We start from the raw sequence: 26065 nt of genomic DNA on the forward strand, positions 1-26065 counted from the left end.
TCCACTAAAGACGCTGAGATCATTATCCATGCGTCTGTTACGTCTCGCCTCGATTACTGTAACATATTATTTTCGGGTCTCCCCATGTCTAGCATTAAAAGATTACAGTTGGTACAAAATGCGGCTGCTAGACTTTTGACAAGAACAAGAAAGTTTGATCACATTACGCCTGTACTGGCTCACCTGCACTGGCTTCCTGTGCACTTAAGATGTGACTTTAAGGTTTTACTACTTACGTATAAAATACTACACGGTCTAGCTCCATCCTATCTTGCCGATTGTATTGTACCATATGTCCCGGCAAGAAATCTGCGTTCAAAGGACTCCGGCTTATTAGTGATTCCCAAAGCCCAAAAAAAGTCTGCGGGCTATAGAGCGTTTTCCGTTCGGGCTCCAGTACTCTGGAATGCCCTCCCGGTAACAGTTCGAGATGCCACCTCAGTAGAAGCATTTAAGTCTCACCTTAAAACTCATTTGTATACTCTAGCCTTTAAATAGACTCCCTTTTTAGACCAGTTGATCTGCCGTTTCTTTTCTTTTTCTTCTATGTCCCACTCTCCCTTGTGGAGGGGGTCCGGTCCGATCCGGTGGCCATGTACTGCTTGCCTGTGTATTGGCTGGGGACATCTCTGCGCTGCTGATCCACCTCCGCTTGGGATGGTTTCCTGCTGGCTCCGCTATGAACGGGACTCTCGCTGCTGTGTTGGATCCGCTTTGGACTGAACTCTCACGACTGTGTTGGATCCATTATGGATTGAACTTTCACAGTATCATGTTAGACCCGCTCGACATCCATTGCTTTCCTCCTCTCCAAGGTTCTCATAGTCATCATTGTCACCGACGTCCCACTGGGTCATTATTGTCACCGATGTCCCACTGGGTGTGAGTTTTCCTTGCCCTTATGTGGGCCTACCGAGGATGTCGTAGTGGTTTGTGCAGCCCTTTGAGACACTAGTGATCTAGGACTATATAAGTAAACATTGATTGATTGATTGATTGAATTCTAATTATTATATTAAATAATACATTGTGAGAATCGGTTTGAATCGGGAATTGAGTCTGAATCGAAGCGTCACCTCAGGGGCAGCATAGCTCGGTTGGTAGAGTGGCCGTGCCAGCAACTTGAGGGTTGCAGGTGCGATTCCCGCTTCCGCCATTCTAGTCACTGCCGTTGTGTCTTTGGACAAGGCACTTTGCCCACCTGCTCCTAGTGCCACCCACACTGGTTTAAATGTAACTTAGATATTTGCTTTCACTATGTAAAGCGCTTTGAGTCACTAGAGAAAAGCGCTATATAAATATAATTCACTTCACTTCACAGGAATCCGAATTGGATCTAATCGTTTCGTGGCCAAAGATTCACACCCCTAATTTTTTACAATAATCCACTTTAAACTCTATAGTTAACTTTACATCATCACTTTCAACATAATCTTTCTTTATCAATTTTTACTTGTCGAGGGGCACACGTTTACATAATCCTGGCAAATGTCTGTGGCAAGGGGCGTGGTCCGCGCATTCCCTGCGGGTGGGGTGTGTGCAGAGATCGGTCATGAAGCAGCTGACAGGTGAGTGGATAATCTCAGCTGGAACGAGTTATCTAATCACCAGTTCCTTTATTAGCAGCGCGGGAAACCTTGCCAAGAGGAGGGAGACGGAAGACACGGGAAAGAGGAGCTGGCTGGAAAGCCAAAAAGAGAAAAGTCTTTGAGAGACTGCAAGTACGGGCTGAAAAGCCTTGAATGTTTTGTGTAAGACAAAGATTAAAAGATTGTAAAACGCTCTCTGTGATCCAGAAGAACCCAGGTATGAGTCCTGCTACAATGTCAATACCAATATGTATCAATTATATCATATCTGACAATACCGCATCAATATATTATTGTTTGGATGTTTTTTGGGGGGGTAGCGCGGGGCAATAACAAAAAGAATCACCTAAAAACCTTAGTAGAACAAATGTCAGTGTTATTTTGATATTTGCAATGACAAGAGTAGCCAGCGTCATAAAGGTCGGATTCTGGCATGTGCACAGGGCAGCATTGAAGAAGGGGGTCCTGCACACTGGGAACAGAAAGTAATAAAGACTAAAAAAAATAATCTACAAATGGCATGCTGTAATGTATACAAGGTAATTACAACAAGGCTATTTAGATTGTTGACATAAAAGGTAAACAGTAATACTGTATATAAAAGTCATGGTAAAAGTTTGTACTCTTTTGGTTCTATGTGGACAGACACAATGTCTTCATGCACACACAGACTGACAGGAGGCGGAAGGCAAGGAAGGCCACAGGTGAGTGTGTGTCTCAGTCATTGATTCATTCATTACTCAGGGTATTTAGGGAAACGTTTTGAGTGGTCTGCAGGGACTATTTCCTGGATCACGGTAAAACCTCAACAGCTTGCTGACGTCTGAGAGGAACAGACGCCAAAAAGCAACATAACAAACAACATATCAACATTGTTACCATCGCAACGAGTTCGTTGTTTCCGACAGAAGCCCGTTCAGGCGGCACAACAGTTGGGCCTGAAGTCCCCGTGCCTTCAAAGCGCTGCGACGACACAACATGACACAAATATCACACGCATCAAATCCCAGTTAGCTTCCCTCTGTCCGATTGTGCGTCAACCTTATTGTGTGCCCACGGTCCCAGCTCAGGTTGCCATGGTAACTCCTCCAGCTAGGCTCATCTATCAAGAGTATTGTCAGCTCCCGTTGGACGGCAGCATTTATTGCTTGCCTCCAACATTGCATTGCAGTGACAACCGTTAATTACTTCAGTTGAACGTTGGAATATACGCACACATTCAATATATATGCAGTATTCACGCTCCCAGGAACACATGAGCTTCAAACTTCCCTCATGGCGAGTGGGTTAGTGCAGCACACACACACACACACACACACACACACACACACACACACACACACACACACACACACACACACACACACACTGCCTGGTGTTGCGGGGGCTGAAGCGTGGCTGTAGGACTGCAGCACTGACAAGAGGCAATGCTTTTCCTGTTGTTGCCCGCATCGCGTTGGATCGCCTCTATAACCCGTCAGCTGAGGTTGCATCATGAGTCCGCTGGCGTCCTCCATCTTGCCTCTCAAAGCCTTCCCTCTTCCTGTGAAGCGTGCTAGGAAATGCGCCAGCGCGCATTAGGGCGCGCGGCCGCCGCCGTGTGTTTGCGGTGGCGCTGTGAACTGTGGCGTTAAAAGGTCACCAAACGCTTTAGGAACACAAATCCATCAATGCGGCCTCGCTTTTCAACATGAGTGTGTGGGCGTGGAGGCATGGGGGTGGGGGCTGGGGGTTATGTGGAGTCCTCCATTAGCTCTCATGAGAATAAAAAAAAATGGTATTGAGCAGGCTGAGCCATCATCGTATCGACAACACAACCCCAACGTGCTTTGTCTTATCCAGAGAGACGAGCGTGTTTGGATGAGTTTGGTGTGGAAGAACCACAACAGATGACCTATGACCTTACAAAAATGTTCTGAGACACTCCAAAGTCTCCCTGCTACACAGGATCGACACTTTACTTTCCGGGTTTGTCCCAATACTTTTGACCATGTTTTGATCTCAGCTGGGCAACTATCCATCCATCCATCTTCTTCCACTTATACAAGGTCAGTTCACGGGGGCAGCAGCCTAAGCAGGGATGCCCAGACTTCCCTCTCCCCAGTCATTTCGTCCAGCTCCTCCCGGGGCATACCAAGGCGTTCCCAAGCCAGCCGGGAGACAGAGTCTTCCCAACGTGTCCTGGGTCTTCCCCGTGGCCTCCTACCGGTCAGACTTGCCCGAAACACCTGCCTAGGGAGGCGTTTGGGTGGCATCCTGACCCAAACCACCTCATCTGGCTCCTATCGATCAGCGGCTTTAGTTTGAGCTCCTCTCGGATGGCAAAGCTTCTCACCATATCTCTAAGGGAGAGCCCCGCCACCCGGCAGAAGAAGCTCATTTCGGCCCCTTTCGGTCATAACCCAAAGCTCATGACCATGAGGATGAGAACGTAGATCGACTGGTAAATTGAGAGCTTTACCCTCCGGCTCAGCTTCTTCTTCACCACAACGGATCGATACAGTGTCTGCATTACTGAAGACACCGCGCCGCTCTGCCTGTCGATCTCAAGATCCACTCTTCCCTCACTTGTGAACAAGACTCTGAGGAACTTGAACTCCTCCACTTGGGGCAAGATCTAGGGCAGGGGTAGAGAACCTATGGCTCTAGAGCCAGATGTGGCTCTTTTGATGACTGCACCTGGCTCTCAGATAAATTTTAGCTGACATTGCTTAACACGATAAGTAATGAATAAATCCGCTGGTAATCACGGTATCAAAAATGACGTTCAAAATATAAAACATTCTCATGCATTTTCATCCATCCATCCGGTTTCTACCGCACCTGTTCAAGAAGTCGCATTAATGGTAAGAAGTATTTTATTTATTTTTGGCTAGCCTCAGAATAACAATGTTATCAAAAAGAATAAGAGACTTATTATACTCTAAAAATGTTGGTCTTTCTTAAAAATGCACGCATATAGTTGTATTCACTGTTAAAAAAAAAAATAAATAAAGTTGTATGGCTCTCACGGAAATACTTTTTAAAATATTTGGCTTGTATGGCTCTCTCAGCCTAAAAGGTTCCCGACTCCTGATCTAGGGCAACTAGCAGCTATTTATTTTAGCCAAAAAACAGTTGAATTGTGACCCGCTTATGTTGACAACTGTCCATGTAGCCCAAGTCACGGTCACGCTCACAATTTCTTCTCAAGACTAAAAAGCACAGCTGAGCTTGATAATGACATAAATGGTAAAGTGCTTATGCATTTTCTCTCTGGCTCTTGACGAAGGCGGCCACGCTCCCTCCCTTTACGTATCTCGTAGCTAGACTGTTTTTCCTGGTGCCAAACTGAACAACCCCCATAAGAGTTTAGTCTGGGATCGACTTTTTTTTACTCATCCTTCCCCGCACCCGCGCATTTACCTTATCCCACCTTTTACGGGGCGTCGCCCACATGGCGACCCATTAATGTTTCTGTTCTGTATACCCTGGATGATGTATGTCTGATCTTGAACGGGTTTGTACCGAAAATTGAATTTTATTTTAAGTGCAATGACAATAAAATTTCATTTCATTCCATCTCGACATTACATTTTGACCCCCAAAGGGTCCATTTCTAGGAGAAACGGTGAGTTTTTGTCGACACGTGTTGTAGTACTGTTAATAGAGTTGCATGACACAGACGATATAAATCAGGGGTCTCAAACACGCAGCCCGCGGGGCAATTGCAGCCTGCGAGACGTTATTTTGCGGCCCGCATCTTGATGTGAAAATGTAATGTTGGTGCGGCCCGCGAGTTTTATATGAATGGCGCTTTACAGCGTCATACCTGTATACCCTCAATTTTACCGGGAGACTTCCAATTTTCAGTGCCCCTCCAGGGGTAATCATTCTCCCGATTCTCATTCAAACAACAAAACTAAGGAGGCACCGTGGAGGCACTGCCTTTAGCATCCTCAACAACCTGTACAAACAGCGTGCCAGCCCAGCCACATGCTGTATTTGGCTTCTGTAGATGTAGTAAGCGACTGCAAGACATACTTGATCAACCGCCACACAGGTCACACTGAGGGTGGCCGTATAAACAACTTTAACACTGTTACAAATATGTGCCACACTGTGAACCCACACCAAACAAGAATGACAAACACATTTTGAGAGAACATCCGCACAGTAACACAACATAAACACAACAGAAACCCAGAATTCCATACAGCCCTAACTCTACCGGTTACAATATAAAACCCCGCCCACCAATTGTAACCGGGAAGAGTTAGGGCTGTATTGGATTCTGGGTATTTGTTCTGTTGTGTTTGCGTTTATGTTACGTTAAAGTTAAAGTACCAATGATTGTTATACACACACACACACACACACACACACACACACACACACACACACACACACACTAGGTGTGGTGAAATTTGTCCTCTGCATTTGACCCATCCCCTTGATCACCCCCTGGGAGGTGAGGAGAGCAATGGGGTGCAATGGGCAGCAGCAGCGCCGCGCCCAGGAATAATTTTTTGTGATTTAACCCCCAATTCCAACCCTTGATGCTGAGTGCCAAGCAGGGAGGTATTGGGTACCATTTTTATAGTCTTTGGTATGAACTCACAACCTACCGATCTCAGGGCGGACCCTCTAACCACTAGGCCACTGAGTAAGTTGTGTTACGGTGCGGATGTTCTTCCAAAATCCATCCATCCATCCATTATCTACCGCTTATTCCCTTTGGGGTCACGGGGGCGCTGGTGCCAAGCTCAGCTACAACCTGGACAAGTCGCCATCTCATCGCAGGGCTTCTCCCAAAATGTGTTTGTCAATCTTGTTTGGTGTGGGTTCACAGTGTGGCGCATATTTGTAACAGTGATGAAGTTGTTTGTACGGCCACCCTCAGTGTGACCTGTATGGCTGTTGACCAAGTATGTCTTGCAGTCGCTTCCGTGGGTTTAGAGAAGTCTCATACAATGTGTGATTGGGCTGGCACAATTGTATGGTGGAAAAGCGGACGAGACGGCAGGTTGTAGAGGACGCTAAAGGCAGTGCTATCACGGCACACCCATAATATTGTTGTCCGAGAGGGGTACTGATATTCGGGTATTTCCTAGAAAGATCGCGAAAATTGACAAGTATGTTACTAGGGCGGGAAAGCCATTCAAAGGAGGTGAATTCATTAAAGGGGAACATTATCACCAGACCTATGTAAGCATCAATATATACCTTGATGTTGCAGAAAAAAGACCATATATTTTTTTAACCGATTTCCGAACTCTAAATGGGTGAACTTTGGCGAATTAAACGCCTTTCTTTTTTAAATAGACACAGGTCCGGTGGCCATGGATGAAGTGCTGGCTGTCCAGAGTCCGGACCCAGGGTGGACCGCTCGCCTGTGCATCGGTTGGGGACATTGCTGCGCTGCTGATCCGTCTCCGCTCGGGATGGTCTCCTGCTGGCCCCACTATGGACTGGACTCTCACCATTATGTTGGATCCACTATGGACTGGACTCTCACTATTATGTTAGAGTCACTATGGGCTGGACTTTTTTAATAATATGTCAGACCCACTCGACGTCCATTGCATCCGGTCTCCTCTAGAGAGGGGTGTGGGGGGTGGGAGGGGTTTACCCACATTTACGGTCCTCTCCATGGTTTCTCATAGTCATTCTCATCGACGTCCCACTGGGTTGTGAGTTTTTCCGTGGACTCATGTGGGCGCTGAACCACGGATGTCGTTGTGGCTTGTGCAGCCCTTTGAGACACTGATTTTTATAAATAAAATTGATTGATTGAACAAGGGAATGGGTCAAATGCATAGGGTAATTTCACCACACCTGGTGTGTGTGACCATCAGTGGTACTTTAACTTTAACCAGGCTTGTACCACAGCAACTAATAGCAACTTTTTAGATTTTTAGCCACTGGAAGAGAGATTTGTGCACGTATGAAAGCTTGTCCCTTTCGGGGTCGCTGGAGCCTATCTCAGCTGTATTTGGGCGGTATAGGCGGAATACACCCTGGACAAGTCGCCACCTCATCACAGAAAGCGAGTACAATTTCTGGCCGAAGTCACAAGCAAAGCGCAGGGAATGTTTAGTTTTGGTTATGTCGACAATGGCTTATGTCGACAACAGCTTATGTCAACAACAGCTTATGTCGACGGAGTCGGAGGGGCGTTGATTTAATCAGACTAATAAATAGGCTGTGCTTTCCTGGTATATATATATATATATATATATATAAATATATATATATATATATATATATATATATATATATATATATATATATATATATCAGATTTTTGTATATATTTAGATTCATCTGAACATTTTTAATAAACAAATGTGGAGAAAAACAACCTGATCCCTGCATCACTTAATTTGTCTTGGACTCTTCACTCTAGTTGGATGTGGTCCACAAGGGGTTGTCACTCCTTGGTGGTGGTCCAAATGTCCCACTTTAGGACGTGTCCTCACTTAGCATCCTGTCCCAAAGACAAGAACGTCGTCTCTCGTGTTATCAAGTGGTTTGGACTTGTGCTCTTCTTGAGGTGACGCCATCACATCAGCAGGATGTTGTGTGTGTGTGTTGTCATGTGACTGTTGTCCATCACGCCGTATGTCTCCCTGAGACGCTGTGAAACGCTTCAACACGTCTCACACGTTTCCTTTCCTCTGTGACAGCCCGTGGGAACTTCTATCGCGAGGTTCCCGGTCGGCTGGAGGTGATAATTATTCCTTCACATCTCAAAAGAAACCGTTCTGCCATTCTGTCACTACCCAACATTTGCTGGCTGAAGGCCACACCTCCCTCGCGCCCTATTATAGTCAGGAACACTTTTAGACCCGCCTGCCTCCACCAGCAACACTGTGCAGCGTATTGATTGGTGGACTTCCAGGATGGAAAGAACTTGACAAAAACATTTAGACGCAGTGGACGATGAAAGGTATGCCGTCCTGATGATGGCTGGTGTGGTTGTCAAGATAACCGTTGTGATGTAACCACAACAAACTTAATTGAGAATAAAAATAATTTTATGTCCGCACTTAACACTGATAGCCAATGAGAACGCAGCCCCCTGAGACTGACGCTGCCAGCTACTTGACTCAGGTGTTCCCAGCATTTCCCACAATGCACTTGACCCACCCACACAGAGGGGGCGTGCGCTCGTTGACTCGACTCAACCGTGGGTGCATGCCTGCCACAAGGAGGCGCTTCCAAGTGGGACCATTCATCATCATCATCATCATCATCATCATCATCATCATCATCATCATCAGCAAAGCCTGGGCTCCTCGCACATCATGACTACCCAAATACAGGAAGAGGGACAAACAAAATAAAACAAGTGTGAAGGACAACTATAAAAAAATTAAAGGGTGAAAGATGCCGCCTTTAGTATGACTTTCAAAATAAAAGGGAGACTAGTAAAAGTAAAGGATCCATCCATCCATTTCTACCGCTTATTCTCTTTTGGGCTCGCGGGGGGCGCTGGCGCCTATCTCAGCTACAATCGGGAGGAAGGCGGTGTACACCTTGGACGAGTCGCCACCTCATCGCAGGGCAAACACAGATAGACAGACAACATTCACACTCACATTCACACACTAGGGCCAATTTAGTGTTGCCAAGGATGATTAACAAATTAAAAGGAGGGCGACCACTAAATAAGATGGTAACCAAGATTAAAGAGTCATCTGAAAAAAAGTGTGACTACCAAAATAAAAGGATAACCATTGAAATCAATGTTAAATACCCATCCATACATCCATTTTCTACCGCTTGTCCCTTTCAGGGTGGCAGGGGGTGCTGGAGCCTATCTCAGCTGCATTCGGGTGGAAGGCGGGGTACACCATACCACGATAAAAAAAATTACCATCAAAATAAAAAGGTGACAACCAAATTAAAAGGTTGATTACAAACAGGGAGACTGACTACTGGAAAAATGGGTTGTACAAAAAACGGGTGAGGTGACTACCTCAGAAGTTGACTACCAAAATAAACAAAATTTAAAGAGATGACTACCAAGTTAAAAGGGCGATTACAAAAATAATAGGAGGGTGACTTTAAAAAAATGACTACCAAGATTAAGGAGTGACCAGCAAAAAATGAGTGCCTAACAAAGTAAAAGAATGACCATCAAAATAAAAGGTTCACTATACCAGGATAAAAGAATTGTCATCAAAATAACAGAAGGCCGACAACCAAAATATAAGGTTGATTACCTAAATAAAATAATGGAAACTGACTACTAAAATACAAGGGTCGATACCAAAATAAAAGGATGACTACTAAAAAGGTTAACCACCAAAACGCAGCTGAGATAGGCTCCAGCACTCCAGCGACCCCGAACGGGACAAGCGGTAGGAAATGGATGGATGGATAAAAGACTGACTACCAAAGATGTTAACTACAGTAAAAGGGTGATTACCAAAATAAAAAAATCAAGGGACACTGATTACCAAAACACAAGGAGTCACTACCAAAATAAAAAAGAAAAGTGACTTTACCAAAAAGCTTTACCATCAAAATAAAAGGGTGACTCCTTGGGATGACCAAAATAAAATCGAGTCACATGAAAATTGTAATTCTTATTTATTTTGATTCTAAAATGATTCATTATTTTCAAGAATCAATAAAAAAAAAAAATAAAGGCACTTTAACTTTACTTTTTTTTTTTTTTAAGAATCAGTTTAAAAAATATTTTTTTCAGACCAACTCTACGCTTACTCGCTGCGCATATACGTCAAAACATCAGTACCCAAGACAAGTTTTTGAAACCTTTATTGAAAAGGTTCTATTCTAATTATTAAACCAAATAAAATATTGGAAGAACCGTTTTTTTGAACCGAGAATCGATTCTGAATCGAAACGTAACTCCAAAAATCGGAATTAAAATTGAGAATCTTAATTGCCATCCCGAAGTAACTACAAAAGGATGACTACCAAAATATAAGTAGGGGCCAAATAGTTTACTACCAAAATAAAATAAGCTTTTTTGCCAAAAAAAGACGAGTTAAAAGGATCCATATAGTAATTACTGCCTCCTGTTGCTTCATGACAAAGAGGAAGTGAAGCACTGACAGCTCTCATGAATGAATTTTTTTGCTGACGTCATTTTAGATGACAACATGAGAGATGCTGCCACCCCCACGGTAAACAATACATCACAGCATATCATAGCAATCCCCAGGAGTACAGTACCATATTTTTCGGAGTATAAGTCGCACCTGGCAAAAATGCATAATAAAGAAGGAAAAAAACATATATAAGTAGCACTGGAGTATAAGTCGCATTTTTGGGGGAAATGTATTTGATAAAACCCAACACCAAGAATAGACATTTGAAAGGTAATTTAAAATAAATAAATAATAGTGAACAGGCTGAATAAGTGTACGTTATATGATGCATAAATAACCAACTGATAAGGTGTCTGCTATGTTAATGTAACATATTATGGTAAGAGTCATTCAAATAACTATAACATATAGAACATGCTATACGTTTACCAATCTGTCACTCCTAATCGCTAAATCCCATGAAATCTTATAATTCTAGTCTCTTACGTAAATGAGCTAAATAATATTATTTGATATTTTACGATAATGTGTTAATAATTTCTCACATAAGTCGCTCCTGAGTATAAGTCGCACCCCTGGCCAAACTATGAAAAAATCTGTGATTTATAGTCCGAAAAATACGGTAAGTTGCTGACATCAGAGGTCGTTTGGTAAGTGCTATGATCTTCAAGCCACGCTATGACGCCGCAGCTGCAACTCTGTGCTCTTGATTTGTGTGGAATAAACAATAAAAATGATATTACACCAACACATAATGACATCATGTGTGTGTGGTCGCGGCTTCATTGAACGGCACATGTGTGTGTAAACCTGTGACATCATCATGTCCCGTGATGCGTTCATGTGCACGCCATCATGCAGGCAGGTGGACGTGTGCACTGCGACCACCTCACAGTTGATGATGCGTTCACGGAGCCGTTTGGTGTGTACGTGCATGCGCACACTACGGCGCGGAGACACGATGGGGGGAGGTTGCATTGTGCCGAGGCGTAGCTGTGCACGGAAGAGCGTGCTCGTGTGGCGCCAACACTGCACCATCCTCAGCATCAGCACCATAGCCCCCCCCCCCCCCTCCTACCCCCCACAACATCAAACACATGCTATGCTACACTAAACTCGGCTGCGGGCTCCCACGCGCTGACACTTCACGCAGGCGCGAGTGACAGCGGTCAATCAAGCAAAAAAATAAAAAGAGAGAAAAACGCACCTGTGGCCTTGCGGCGTGTGACTCGTGGTTCAATAAAGGTGGATCACGTGACACTTCACAGCCGCAGTGGCGCCACGCACGTGCCTCTAGCCCCGGTACAAAAAGCCTCAAAAAAATAAAGAACTAAATGAAGACAAAGAACGGAAAATTAAAAAAAAGGAGCCGATTCGGGCGGTCCGAGACGTGTTGGCGGACCTGAGCGGGCTCGGTGTGACGCTCCTGCCGGGCGTCGTTTCCTCTCTGACCGCCACCGAGGAACGACGAGCAGCCGTCTTCAAGCCAGGCCAGCCAGCCAATCAGCGGCCAGCAAACCTCGAGCTGCCAGCTGATTGGATAAGACGTCGTTCCGGTGCCGCTTTCTCGTAAATATTAATGCACCAAAACACTTTGTGTACTTTTAGCAAACGTTGACAATAAAACATATCTTAAAAGACCTACTGAAATGAGATTTTCTTATTTAAACGGGGATAGCAGGTCCATTCTATGTGTCATACTTGATCATTTCGCGATATTGCCATATTTTTGCTGAAAGGATTTAGTAGAGAACATCCACGATAAAGTTCACAACTTTTGGTCGCTAATAAAAAAGCCTTGCCTTTACCGGAAGTCGCAGACGATGACATCACCCGTTGAGGGCTCCTCACATCCTCACATTGTTTTTAATGGGAGCCTCCAACAAAAAGAGCTATTTGGACCGAGGAAACGACAATTTCCCCATTAATTTGAGCGAGAATGAAAGATTCGTGTTTGAGGATATTGATAGCGACGGACTAGGAAAAAAGAAAAAAAACGCGATTGCATTGGTACGGATTCAGATGTTTTTAGACACATTTACTAGGATAATTCTGGGAAATCCCTTATCTTTCTATTGTGCTGCTAGTGTTTTAGTGAGTTTAATAGTACCTGATAGTCGGAGGGGTGTGTCCACGGGTGTCTTGACGCCACTGTCTCAGGGAAGTCGACGGCAGCTTTATGGACGGCGCAAGCTCAGCTGATCTCCGGTAAGAAGCGACTTTTTACCTTAATTTTCTCACCGAAACCTGCAGGTTGACATTCGGTCAGGATCCATGTTCGCTGTGATCCATAGTAAAGTTTCACCTCCGGGAATTTTAAACAAGGAATCACCGTGTGTTTGTGTGGCTAGAGGCTAAAGCTTCCCAACTCCATCTTTCTACTTTGACTTTTTCAATATTAATTGAACAAATTGCAAAAGATTCAGCAACACAGATCTCCAAAATACTGTGTAATTATGCGGTTAAAGCAGACGACTTTTAGCTGTGTGTGTGTGCAGCGCTCATATTTCCTAACAGTCCGTGACGTCACGCGTACACGTCATCATTACGCAACGTTTTCAAGAAGAAACTCCCGGGAAATTTAAAATTGTAATTTAGTAAACTAACAACCCCGTATTGGCATGTGTTGCAATGTTAATATTTCATCATTGATATATAAACCATCAGACTGCGTGGTGGGTAGTAGTGGGTTTCAGTAGGCCTTTAATAGTATAAGTCGAAGTGTAATTTTAAACATCCACTTCTTTGTACATCATTCGTCCAATACCAGTGTAACAAGTGTTTTTATCACTAATAGCAGCTAGCTGTTAGCACTGCTAGCGACATGGTACATACACTGCTAAAAGGTTGTTGTACTGTACTTTACACATTTGTATGATAAAATGCTTATTTCCATTAGTTTTTTGTTGTTTACCATCATCTTGTGAATGTTGAGAGAGAAAACATTTCTCATTTCAGTTTTTGTTTTTTAGGGCAGCATGGTAGAGGAGGGGTTAGTGCGTATGCCTCACAGTACAGAGGCCCTGGGTTCGATCCTGCGCTCGGGATCTTTCTGTGTGGAGTTTGCATGTTCTCCCCGTGACTGCGTGGGTTCTCTCCAGGTACTCCGGCTTCCTCCCAAAGACATGCACCTGGGGATGGGTTGATTGGCAACACTAAATTGGCCCTAGTGTGTTAATGTGAGTGTGAATGTGGTCTGTCTATCTGTGTTGGCCCTGCGATGAGGTGGCGACTTGTCCAGGGTGTACAACGCCTTCTGCCTGATTGTACCTGAGACAGGCTTCAGCGCCACCCGCAACCCCGAAGGGAATAAGCGGTAGGAAATGGATGGATGGATGGATTTCAGTTTTTAGTCGAACATGATATAAAGTACTTAATTGTATTCAGTTTTGTCTTTAAAGACAGCCAAATAGTGCTCACATTATGCTGGATTAGTCATTAAGAGATCTGTTGGTGATGTATTAAAATCTCACCTGCAATAATTATTGTCTAATTAATTAAAGGCCTGCCTGCTGTGTGATGGATTGCAGGAGAAAGATGGGGACTGTCACTGTCACCAATCGCCATGACAACTGCCACCTTTGCATCTAACGACTTAATGAAGCTTTTTGAACTGTCTTTGGGGGAACTCAGCAAAGCTTGCTGCCTCTTTGACTTGTAATATTTATCATGATTCATCATCTGCAGACACTCGAACGACTATGACGATCTTCCTGGTAGAGGTGTATCCCTTTATGGAGGATGCCTGTGCGTTACTTTTTAAATTGGGTAGACTGGTGCACAGTTAGTCATCACACCATCCTTGACAGAATCGGGTCAGGGTCCCGTGGCATGGAGTCCAAGACGACTGGGGACCCGTTGTAGTAGTTCTTAAATCTACCGTCTTCCACCTGTGCCGCCGTTGAGGTCTTCACCGTATCCCTGGCGAGGGGGCCAGTCAGGTACTAAGCCTTTGCCAAGGCCCACCTGGTGCAACAGTAGTAAAGGGGTTAACCTCCTAGTGCCCCAAGACCCCAAAGTGGAGCCTCCACTGCCGAATGCACTTTAACATCATGCCCAGGACACAAATCTATTATGATGATTATAATGCCTCTAGGTCCTCAAACTTCTCTCACAAATGACCACCTCAGAAAATACTTGGCTCTCTAAGTACCACTAATTTGACCAACGTTAATATAAATCAGCGTAGTAGACCTAACTATTAAATAAATAAAGGATAAATGGGTTGTACTTGTATAGCGCTTTTCTACCTTCAAGGTACTCAAAGCGCTTTGACACTACTTCCACATTTACCCATTCACACACACATTCACACACTGATGGAGGGAGCTGCCATGCAAGGCGCCAACCAACACCCATCAGGAGCAAGGGTGAAATGTCTTGCTCAGGACACAACGGACGTGACGAGGTTGGTACTAGGCGGGATTTGAACCAGGGACCCTCAAGTTGAGCACGGCCACTCTTCCACTGCGCCACGCCGTCCCTATTCATTAGAAACAAGGCAGACGTTTTATTTAACAAGTATATTTTTTTAAAGAAATGGCCACAGTTTGAACAGTAACACTTTTTGTCAGGCTTTCCCCTCACAGTTTGTCTATGTTTTAGTTTTTTCCTCTGCATTTGTCTGTCTCCTCTGTGTGTTTAGTATTTCCTGTCCTTAGTTCTTGTCTAGTGCTCTTATTTTGTCAGCTTCCTGTCCTGTTCCGAGTGTTGTGTTCCTCCTCAGCTGCGGCTGATAGGCACTTGGCCACACCTGTTGCCAATCAGCCTGCTCCTATTTGTACCTGCTTTGTCTTGTGTCAGTTGCTGGATCATTCTGTCAGGGGTATTTGTTGATGAACCCCAAGATGCAGAGAAGGAGGCAGGCGTAGAATATGAAAACATGATTTAATTAAAACTAAACAACAACAAACAAAAAGCACGCACGTGGGCGGAATAACAAACTAAGGGAGCTAGCACTGGAAGCTAGAAAACAAAAAGGAACTTTAGTATGGAAGCTACAGGATAGCAAACAGAAAAACTGGAACTAACTAATGCTAACAGATACAGCTTACCGCTACGACGACCAGGACAAAATGTAGCATGACAGGTAGTAGCTGTAACAAACAACACGACAGGTAGCGCGACAAGAGTGATATGTGCAAACGCCAATACAATAAAATACAATACAATGATCCAGCAACTGACACAAGACAAAACAGGTACAAATAGGAGCAGGCTGATTGGCAGCGGTGTGGCCAGGTGCCAATCAGCCGCAGCTGAGGAGGAACACAACACTCGGAACAGGACAGGAAGCTGACAAAATAAGAGCACTAAACAGGAACTAAGGACAGGAAATACTAAACACACAGAGGAGACAGACAAATGCAAAGGAAAAAAACTAAAACATAGACATTGAGTATTTGATGAAGTGATTCTTTGGAGTACCCTTACATGGAGCCCATGGGACGCATACCACACTTTGAGAAGCAGTGCTCTATGGCTTTGCTTTTTGAGCTTGGCATTGTGTTTGTAGTCAAAGATGCAAATCAGTCCGCCTAGGACGGGGGTTGGAAACGCGCGTCTTCCGAGCCACAAGCGGCTCCTTCTTTGTCTCTGTTTGTCCATCAAACGTTTTATGTTGTGCGTAAATCCACAAAAGTGAGCTTTGTTGATTTTATTGCCTTGTGTGGAATGCTAATCAATGCTAACATGCTATTTATGCTAGCTGTATGTACAAAATGCATCATTATGCATAGTATTTGAGGTATAGTTGAGGCCATTTTATTTGTAGTTTCCGTTTCCTTCAACTTGAACACACACATCTTTACCTGTGGCCATTAAAAAAGGCAGTAATTTCCAGGAGTTATCTCACCCTCTAAACAGCCTCCATTTTAGTAATGTTTTCCAATGTTGTGCAAATGTGTAGAATAAATATTACATTTAAACATTTCTGTCAACTGAGATTTGCTTCTGCTTGCGACGCACAGTCATTTTGATAGTAGGCTACTTTAGCTAATATAGACACATCATGTGTTGCCTTCATTATATCACTTATCTAAGGATTTAACATTTTTGCGACTCCAGACAGATTTTTTTTTATTTTTGGTGCAATATGGCTCTTTCAACATGTTAGGTTGCCGACTAGAGATGTCTGATAATGGCTTTTTCGCCGATATCCGACATTCCAATATCGTCCAACTCTTTATTACCAATAACGATATCAACCGATACCGATATATACAGTCGTGGAATTAACACATTATTATGCCTAATTTTGTTGTGATGCCCCGCTGGATGCATTAAACAATGTATCAAGGTTTTCCAAAAATAAATAAACCCAAGTTAAGAGAAAAAAGGCAAACATGGCACTGCCATATTTAATATTGAAGTCACAAAGTGCATTATTTTTTTTAACATGCCTCAAAACAGCAGCTTGGAATTTGGGACATGCTCTCTCTGAGAGAACACGAGGAGGTTGAGGTGGGCGGGGTCAGGGGGTTGGGTTGAGGTGGGGGGGGTGTAAGGGGTAGAGGTGGGTTTATATTGTAGCGTCCCGGAAGACTTAGGGCTGCAGGGGGTTCTGGGTATTTGTTCTGTTGTGTTTATGTTTTGTCACGGTGCGGATGTTCTCCCAGGGGGTGTATATTGTAGCGTCCTGGAAGAGTTAGTGCTGCAAGGGCGACCGGGTATTTGTTCTGTTGTGTTTATGTTGCGTTACGGTGCGGATGTTCTCCCGAAATGTGTTTGTCATTCTTGTTTGGTGTGGGTTCACAGTGTGGCGCATATTTGTAATAGTGTTAAAGTTGTTTATACGGCCACCCTCAGTGTGATCTGTATGGCTGTTGACCAAGTATGCTTGCATTCACTTGATGTGTGCGTGAAAAGCCGTAGGTACTGTATTATGTGATTGGGCCGGCACGCAAAGCCAGTGGATGTAAGGTTTATTGGTGCTCTGTATTTTTCCCTATATCCGTTTACCACTCCGTAAAGTGGCGTTTTAGTAATAAATTTTACTTTTTGAAACCGATAATTTCCGATATTACATTTTAAAGCATTTATCGGTCGATAATATCGGCAGTCTGATATCGTACATTGCTATTGCCGACCCCTGCCCTAGTATATGCTCCAGCTCACAACGTACAAAACCAGCCTCATCATCTTATCCAGTTTTAACATCACAAAGGTTCCCCTGTGCCAACATGCAGCTTGAATGAGCATTTTACTTCTTTATATTCAGTTGCACATTTAGGGGCTATCCAACCTGACTTTGTACGCGCTACGTTTACCACGACATTATCATTTAGCGAATTAAACCACAAACGACTTAATTGTCAGCTAACTACTGCATCACAAGTGAACCACCAACCAGTTAAGTGAAATTAACACATACACTGTCAGCGAAGCACTACATTATCAGCAAACTACTATGTTAGCACAGAAGCAAACTGTGTGAAACACAATAGTATTATTGACATGAATATCAGAGAGGTGAACCTCTACATTATCCGTAAACCACTGTAATAGCAGTGAAGCGAACCACTACGTTGCTAGAGAATCACTTCATTATAGGTGAACCACTATAATTCAGTGAAATTAATTCCTACACTGTCAATGAACCAGTACATTAACAGCAAAGTAAGTACATTAATCAGTGAAACACTATGTTATTAGTGAGCCTCAATACAATAACCAAACTATTATATCATCAGAGAAGCGAACCACCACATTATCAGTGACCCACTATGTTGTCAGTGAAGTGAACCACTGCATTAACAGAGAAGTGAAATGCTATATCTGTGACGTTATCCGCCATTAAATTGGTGCACTATAAGTGAACCACTCTAATATAAGCAAAGCGAACCACTATAATATCAGTTAAGCAAACCACTGCATTGTTTGATAACCACTTCATTACAAGTGAACCGCTATAATTTGGGGAAATTATCATTATTATTATTGTCATTACCAGCAAATTTTTATATTATCTGAGATGTATCACTACATTTCCAGTGAAACACTATATAATCAGTGAAGGGAGCCACTATATTATGAGCAAACTACTATGTTTTCAGAGAAGCAAACCACTGCACTATCAGCAAACTGCTATACGATCAAAAAACCCCCACTAGATTTTCATTGAACCCCTTTAAAATCATTGAAGCGAATCACTACATCATCAGTGAACTACTTTGTTATCAGAGCAGTGAAACACTATATCAGTGACACAAATCAACACTAAATCGGTGTTCTACCATATTAATAAAGAAGTGAACCACTATAAGTAGAGCGAACCACAACATTATCAGTGAACCGCTATATTATCAGCAAACTGCTATATTATCAGATAACTTAACCACTACAATACCAGTGAAACACTATATTATCAGTGAAACGAGCCACTATATTGGGTGAAAACTACTACGTTTTCAGAGAAGCAAGCCACTGCATTATTTATACAAACAACTATACTATCAAAAAAGAAACCACAACATTTTTATTGAACCCTTTAAAAACAGTGAACTACTTTATCAAAGAAGTGAAACACTACATCAGTGACGCGAATCACCACTAAATCAGTGTTATACCATATTAATAAAGAAGTGAACCACTATGATATAAGTAAAGCAAACCACAACATTATCATTGAACCACTAAATTATCAACAAACTATTATATCATCTGAGAAGTTAACCACTACATTGTTTAATAACTACTTCATTACATGTGAACCCAGGTAATTCAGGAAAATTAACCCCAACATTGTCAGCAAACTATTATATTCTCAGAGATGTAAATCACTACATTACCAGTGAAACACTATCATCAGTGAATCGAGCCATTAAATTATGAGCAAACTACTACATTTTCGGCAAAGCAAACCATTACATACTCTGTGACCCACTACACTATCAATTAAGCGAGCCACTACATTATCCGTGAACTACTATATTATCAGAGAAATTAACCACTCGTTATCAGTAAACCACTATAATATTAGTGAAGCAAACCACTGCATTTTCAGCAAACTACAATACTATCAAAAAATAAATCACTACATTTTCATTTAACCCTTTTAAAATCAGTGAAGCGAATCACTACATCATCAGTGAACTACTTTGTCATCAGAGAAGTGAAACACTATATCAGTGACGCAAATCACCACTAAATCAGTGCACTACCATATTAACAAGGAAGTGAACAACTATACACAGTGAGAGGAGCCAGATGAGGTGGTTCGGGAATCTGGTCAGGATGCCACGTGAACATCTCCCTAGGGAGGTGTTTCGGGCACGTCTGACCGGTAGGAGGCCAGGAGGAAGACCCAGGACACGTTGGGAAGACTATCTCTCCCGGCTGGCCGGGGAACGCCTCGGGATCCCCCGGGAGGAGCTGGACGAAGTGGCTGGGGAGAAGGAAGTCTGGGCTTCTCTGCTTAGGCTGCTGCCCCCGCGACCCGACCTCAGATAAGCAGAAGAAGATGGATGGATGAACCACTATAGTATAAGTAAATCAAACCACAATGTTATCAGTGAACCACTATTAAAACAGTGAAGCTAACCACCACATCATCTGCAAACTAAGATATTATCAGAGAAGCAAACCACTTATCAGTGAACCACTACAACAGGGGTCACCAACCTTTTTGAAACCAAGAGCTACTTCTTTGGGTACTGATTAATGCGAAGAACTACCAGTGTGATACACACTTAAATAAATTGCCAGAAATAGCCAATTTGCTCAATTTACCTTTAACTCTGTTATTAATAATATTTAATGATATTTATCTTTGTGGAAATACAGATCATCTTAATGATTTTTCACAACAAATAAATATTTTTGATGACATGTTTTAAATAGGTTAAAATCCAATCTGCACTTTGTTAGAATATATAACAAATTGGACCAAGCTATATTTCTAACAAAGACAAATCATTATTTTTTCTAGATTTTCCAGAACAAACATTTTAAAAGAAATTCAAAAGACCTTGAAATAAGATTTAAATTTGATTCTGCAGATTTTCTAGATTTGCAAAAATATTTTTTTTTATTTTAATCATAAGAAGTTTGAATAAATATTTCACAAATATTTTTCGTCGAAAAAACAGAAGCTAAAATGAAGAATTAAATCAAAATTAATTTATTCTTTACAATAAAAAAAAAATACTTGAACATTGATTTAAATTGTCAGGAACGAAGAGGAAGGAATTTAAAGGTAAAAAGGTATATGTGTTTAAAAATCCTAAAATATTTTTTAAAGTTGTATTTTTTCTCTAAAATTGTCTTTCTGAAAGTTATAAGAAGCAAAGTAAAAAAAAATAAATGAATTTTTTACACAAGTGAAGATCAAGTCTTTAAAATATTTTCTTGGATTTTCAAATTCTATTTGAGTTTTGTCTTTCTTAGAATTAAAAATGTTGAGCAAGGCGAGACCAGCTTGCTACTAAATAAATACAATTTAAAAAAATAGAGGCAGCTCACTGGTAAGTGCTGCTGTGACGGACTCACGCCGTCGTCTTGCGGGTTCCATGGACCACCAAGGAAGGACATGACTTCGAGCAGGTTTGACTTGCTTTATTTTCCCACACAAGCTTGTCTGCGGTTGGGTCGCTCTTCCGCTGCGTGGCCCGTCTCCCGCTGCTGCTCGCTCCGCCGTCTGTTTTTCAGCATCACGTACTTCAGTCCGCGTCTTCTTGTCTGCGTCTCTGTCGTTGTATGTGTTTTTCTCGCTCCGCACCATCACCAGCCCTGTCTCTCCTCCTTCTCCCCTTTTATACAGCGAGAGGTGATACGTTAATCGTGTACAGGTGCGCGATCCACACACCTGATCTTGTTTGTGGCATCGCTCCCGGCACGCCCCGCCTCAACACTCGCTCGCCATCCCCGCCTCCTCGCCGCCATCTTGGGCCGGGCTCCAGCATGCCCTGCCTCTCTGTCGGACCCGCCGCTCCACAGCTGCTATTTGAGCTATTTTTAGAACAGGCCAGCGGGCGACTCATCTGGTCCTTGCGTGCTACCTGGTGCCCGCGGGCACCGCGTTGGTGACCCCTGCACTACATTATCAGAAAAGCAAACCACTGCATTATCAGCGAACTACTGTATTATCAGAGAAGTGAACCACTCGTTATCAATAAACCACTACAATATTTTAGTAAAGCAAACCACTGCATTATCAGCAATTGATTGATTGATTGATACTTTTATTAGTAGATTGCACAGCACAGTACATATTCCGTACAATTGACCACTAAATGGTAACATCCCAATAAGTTTTTCAACTTGTTGAAGTCTGGGTCCACATTAATCAATTCCTGATCAACTACTATACTATCAGAGTAGTGAACGACTACATGTATATTATGAGAGAAGCGAGTCTCTACATTACCAGTAAACCACGGCAATATTAATGAGCCACTTTTTCCAGCGGTGAGCGTTTTCCTTTTTTCCCGTGCCAATGTTCGATTTTAGGCATAATGCATTTTGTTGCCCTCTGAATATTAACGAGAACATCTCCATCCCGGTTGTTACGGCAACAAAGATTTGAGCAGCAAAAAGCAACTGAACTAGTGAACATGTGGGATGTGTACTGCAGTGTTTTTCAACCACTGTGCCGTGGCACACTAGTGTGCCGTGAGATATTGTCTGGTGTGCCGTGGGAAATTATGCAACTTCACCTAATTGGTCCAAAAAATATTTCTTACAAATCAATATTATAATAATGTGCTGTTGTCTAGTGCAGTGGTTCTCAAATGGGGGTACTTGAAGGTATGCCAAGGGGTACGTGAGATTTTTATTTTAAATATTCTAAAAATAGCAACAATCCTTTATAAATATATTTATTGAATAATACTTCAACAAAATATGAATGTAAGTTCATAAAATGTGAAAAGAAATGAAACAATGCAATATTCAGTGTTGACAGCTAGATTTTTTTGTGGACATTTTCCATAAATATTGATATTAAAGATTTATTTTTTGTGAACATTTTTTTAGAATAAAGTTCATGAATCCAGATGGATCTCTATTACAATCCCCAAAGAGGGCACTTTAAGTTGATGATTACTTCTATGTGTAGAAATCTTTATTTATAATTGAATCACTTGTTTATTTTTCAAGAAGTTTTTTGTTATTTTTATATCTTTTTTTCCAAATAGTTCAAGAAAGACCACTACAAATGAGCAATATTTTGCACTGTTATACAATTTAATAAATCAGTAACTGATGAGATAGTGCTGTATTTTACTTCTTTATCTCTTTTTTTCAACCAAAAATGCTTTGCTCTGATTAGGGGGTACTTGATACTTGAATTAAAAAAATGTTCACAGGGGGTACATCACTGAGAAAAGTTTGGGAACCACTGGTCCAGTGCAGTGTTTTTCAACCTTTTTTGGTATGTAACGCTTAAACCAAATATGAACAAAAGGCAATTCCCGCTAGGAAAAGGTAATGAGGCATAAGAAAGTAAAACTAAACTGGCTACAAAGTGAACAAAAACAGAATGCTGGACGACAGCATAACCTTACAGCGTGTGGAGCGGTGACGGCGTCCACGAAGTACATCCGTACATGACATGACAATCAACAATGTCCCCACAAAGAAGAATAGCGTACGCAGAACTTAAATAGTCTTGATTGCGAAAACAAAGCAGGTGCGGGCAATAGCGCTCAAAGGAAGGTGTGACGCTGCCACAGGAGAACACCAACAAAAAAGGAAGGGTGAATTGGTTAACGTGGACCCCGACTTAAACAAGTTGAAAAACTTATTCGGGTGTTACCATTTAGTGGTCAATTGTAAGGAATACAGTGGGGCCAAAAAGTATTTAGTCAGCCACCGATTGTGCAAGTTCTCCCACTTAAAATGATGACAGAGGTCTGTAATTTTCATCATAGGTACACTTCAACTGTGAGAGACAGAATGTGAAAAAAAATCCAGGAATTCTCATTGTAGGAATTTTAATGAATTTATTTGTAAATTATGGTGGAAAATAAGTATTTGGTCAACCATTCAAAGCTCCCACTGATGGAAGGAGGTTTTGACTCAAAATCTCACGATACATGGCCTCATTCATTCGTTCCTTAACACGGATCAATCGTCCTGTCTCCTTAGCAGAAAAAAAGCCCCAAAGCATGATGTTTCCACCACCATGCTTCACAGTAGGTGTGGTGTTCTTCGGATGCAACTCAGTATTCTTCTTCCTCCAAACATGACGAGTTGAGTTTATACCAAAATGGATACATGGATGATACAGCAGAGGATTGGGAGAATGTCATGTGGTCAGATGAAACCAAAATATAACTTTTTGGTATAAACTCAACTCGTCGTGTTTGGAGGAAGAAGAATACTGAGTTGGATCCCAAGAACACCATACTAACTGTGAAGCATGGGGGTGGAAACATTATGCTTTGGGGCTGTTTTTCTGCTAAGGGGACAGGACGATTGATCCGTGTTAAGGAAAGAATGAATGGGGCCATGTATCGTGAGATTTTGAGCCAAAACCTCCTTCCATCAGTGAGAGCTTTGAATGGTTGACCAAATACTTTTTTCCCACCATAATTTACATATAAATTCTTAAAAATTCCGGGATTTTTTTTCCACATTCGGTCTCTCACAGTTGAAGTGTACCTATGATGAAAATTACATACCTCTGTCATCATTTTAAGTGGGAGAACTTGCACAATCGGTGGCTGACTAAATACTTTTTTGCCCCACTATATGTACTGTACTGTGCAATCTACTAATAAAAGTTTCAATCAATCAATCAATCAAAAAGGTCACCAAATTAACAGCGCAAGACAGAAAATAAGGCATGACAACCTGTTGGAGTTTACATTTTCTAACCTTTTCTGCTGATGGTGTGCCTCCATAATTTTTTTTAATGCAAAAAAATGTGCCTTGGCTCAAAAAAGGTCTATTGCAAGCATGGAGGAGAACTAGCGACAATTAAGGACGACCAATCAGCTGACGAAGACGCCAGGAAGTTCTGACGAATTCCAAAAGGAATTCGGCAGGTTCTTCAGAAAACAAGAGATCTATACTTTGATCAATGGCAGTGTGAATAAAATATCATTCAAAACCAATTCGGTTTTCTATCGTCTTCATTAGTCATTGATGGCCGCAAGGACTCACCAATGACATCAAGGATTCTGTGACGCCATGGCAACGCTGCTTCAGGGACAATGGAAGATGCCCGGGATGAGAACGCTGCCAAAGGTCAAGCTGCGGTCGTCTCCACGCAGGGCTTCTTTACATTGACATGTTTTGGCCTCCCTGTTGGGTCATGACGTCACTTTCTGCAGGGCAGGGGTGAGGGGGCACGTTTGGCGTCGCTCCCCCCCAGGTGGAACTGCCAGACCTCGGTCCAGTCAGTAGACGGGATGAGTCAAGGCGGCCTCGGGAACGGCGGGGTAGGAGACGTGCGTGGGGAAGCGCAGCACTGGCCGAGGTCAATGTGCGTCTGCCTGAGGAGACACAGGTGGAAGAAGATGTGTCATTCTGCAGGAAACAATGGCAGCAAGCTAAAATAAACCCACTCCAGGTCAGACCAAAAGTGTACGTGTGTGTGTGTTCTGTTACTTCAAATGTGTTGCTAAATCAAGCCAGCAGCAACTGTTCCAAAGAGCAAAACAACACCATATGGTGCCTCATTCCTTTTCGTATGAAGCCCCCCCCCGCTGGCCCCTCGCTACAGCCCCCGTGGTTGACTCGGGGTGAGAGTGTGTGGGGGAAGGTGGAGGTGAGGGTGGGGGTGCAGGGCATGTTGAGGTCTAGTGTTCCCTGAGGACTTTAAAAAAACAACAAAAAAACAGAATCGCAGGTGTGATGAAGAACATCGCTTCACTTCAATACCGCCCGAACAGGATCCGCCATTTTTGTTTCGTTGCGTAACAGCATGAGCAAAACAACACAATGTAAACACATCAGCGTTCGTCATGAGAGCCGTGGGACTTAACCGGCGATGACATCATCACTCAATAGTTGTACGGCGTCAGCAAATAGAAATGTACTTCAGCACAAAGTCGCGCGTCCATATTTCATGAAGACTTCACACGACCTCTGCCTACCAAACGACAAAAAGCAGACTTCATGAAAAAAATATGAGCTGCTTAGGATGAAAGGTGTTTAAGTCCAGCAGGTCTGTAAGTGGAACTCAGCGCTAATGAGTCTCCCCCGCTAGCTCCACGCTAAAGCTTCATTAAAGCTTTATTGTTCTCCAGAGTGCTACGTCAGGCGGGAGCTGCTTGGAGGCTGCTAAGTCACATGTGCATGAGAGGAACGGGAGGAAGAGGGATGAGATGCATGGGAAGCGTGAGAGGCATCAGATGTGAGGGAGGCGTGAGAGATATTAGATGCGAGGGAGGCGTGAAAGTCGTCAGATGCATGGGAAGCGTGAGGGATATTAGATGCGAGGGAGGCGTGAGAGGCATCAGATGC

At 42.8% G+C, this 26065-nt stretch overlaps 1 protein-coding gene across 6 annotated transcripts in view; it reads right to left on the reverse strand.

Moving 5' to 3' along the window:
• The window catches only part of LOC133557711 (protein shisa-6-like), a 61131-nt gene extending 35279 nt beyond the window's left edge, over positions 1–25852 (reverse strand). Inside the window, exons 1-2 of one of the 6 annotated variants that reach the window (XM_061908417.1) lie at positions 25208–25852; positions 24761–25092 (exon numbers count right to left, since the gene is read on the reverse strand). The gene's annotated coding sequence lies outside the window, so the exon portion shown is untranslated. Of the gene's footprint in view, positions 1–2468; positions 2539–11861; positions 12129–24760; positions 25182–25207 lie in introns of those variants that run through there. The other 5 variants (XM_061908416.1, XM_061908420.1, XM_061908415.1 and 2 more) reach the window with 5 other exon arrangements.
• Between the last annotated feature and the right edge of the window lie 213 nt (positions 25853–26065).

This window comes from Nerophis ophidion, linkage group LG08 (genome assembly GCF_033978795.1).
Source record: "Nerophis ophidion isolate RoL-2023_Sa linkage group LG08, RoL_Noph_v1.0, whole genome shotgun sequence".
Classification (NCBI taxonomy): Eukaryota; Metazoa; Chordata; class Actinopteri; order Syngnathiformes; family Syngnathidae; genus Nerophis; species Nerophis ophidion.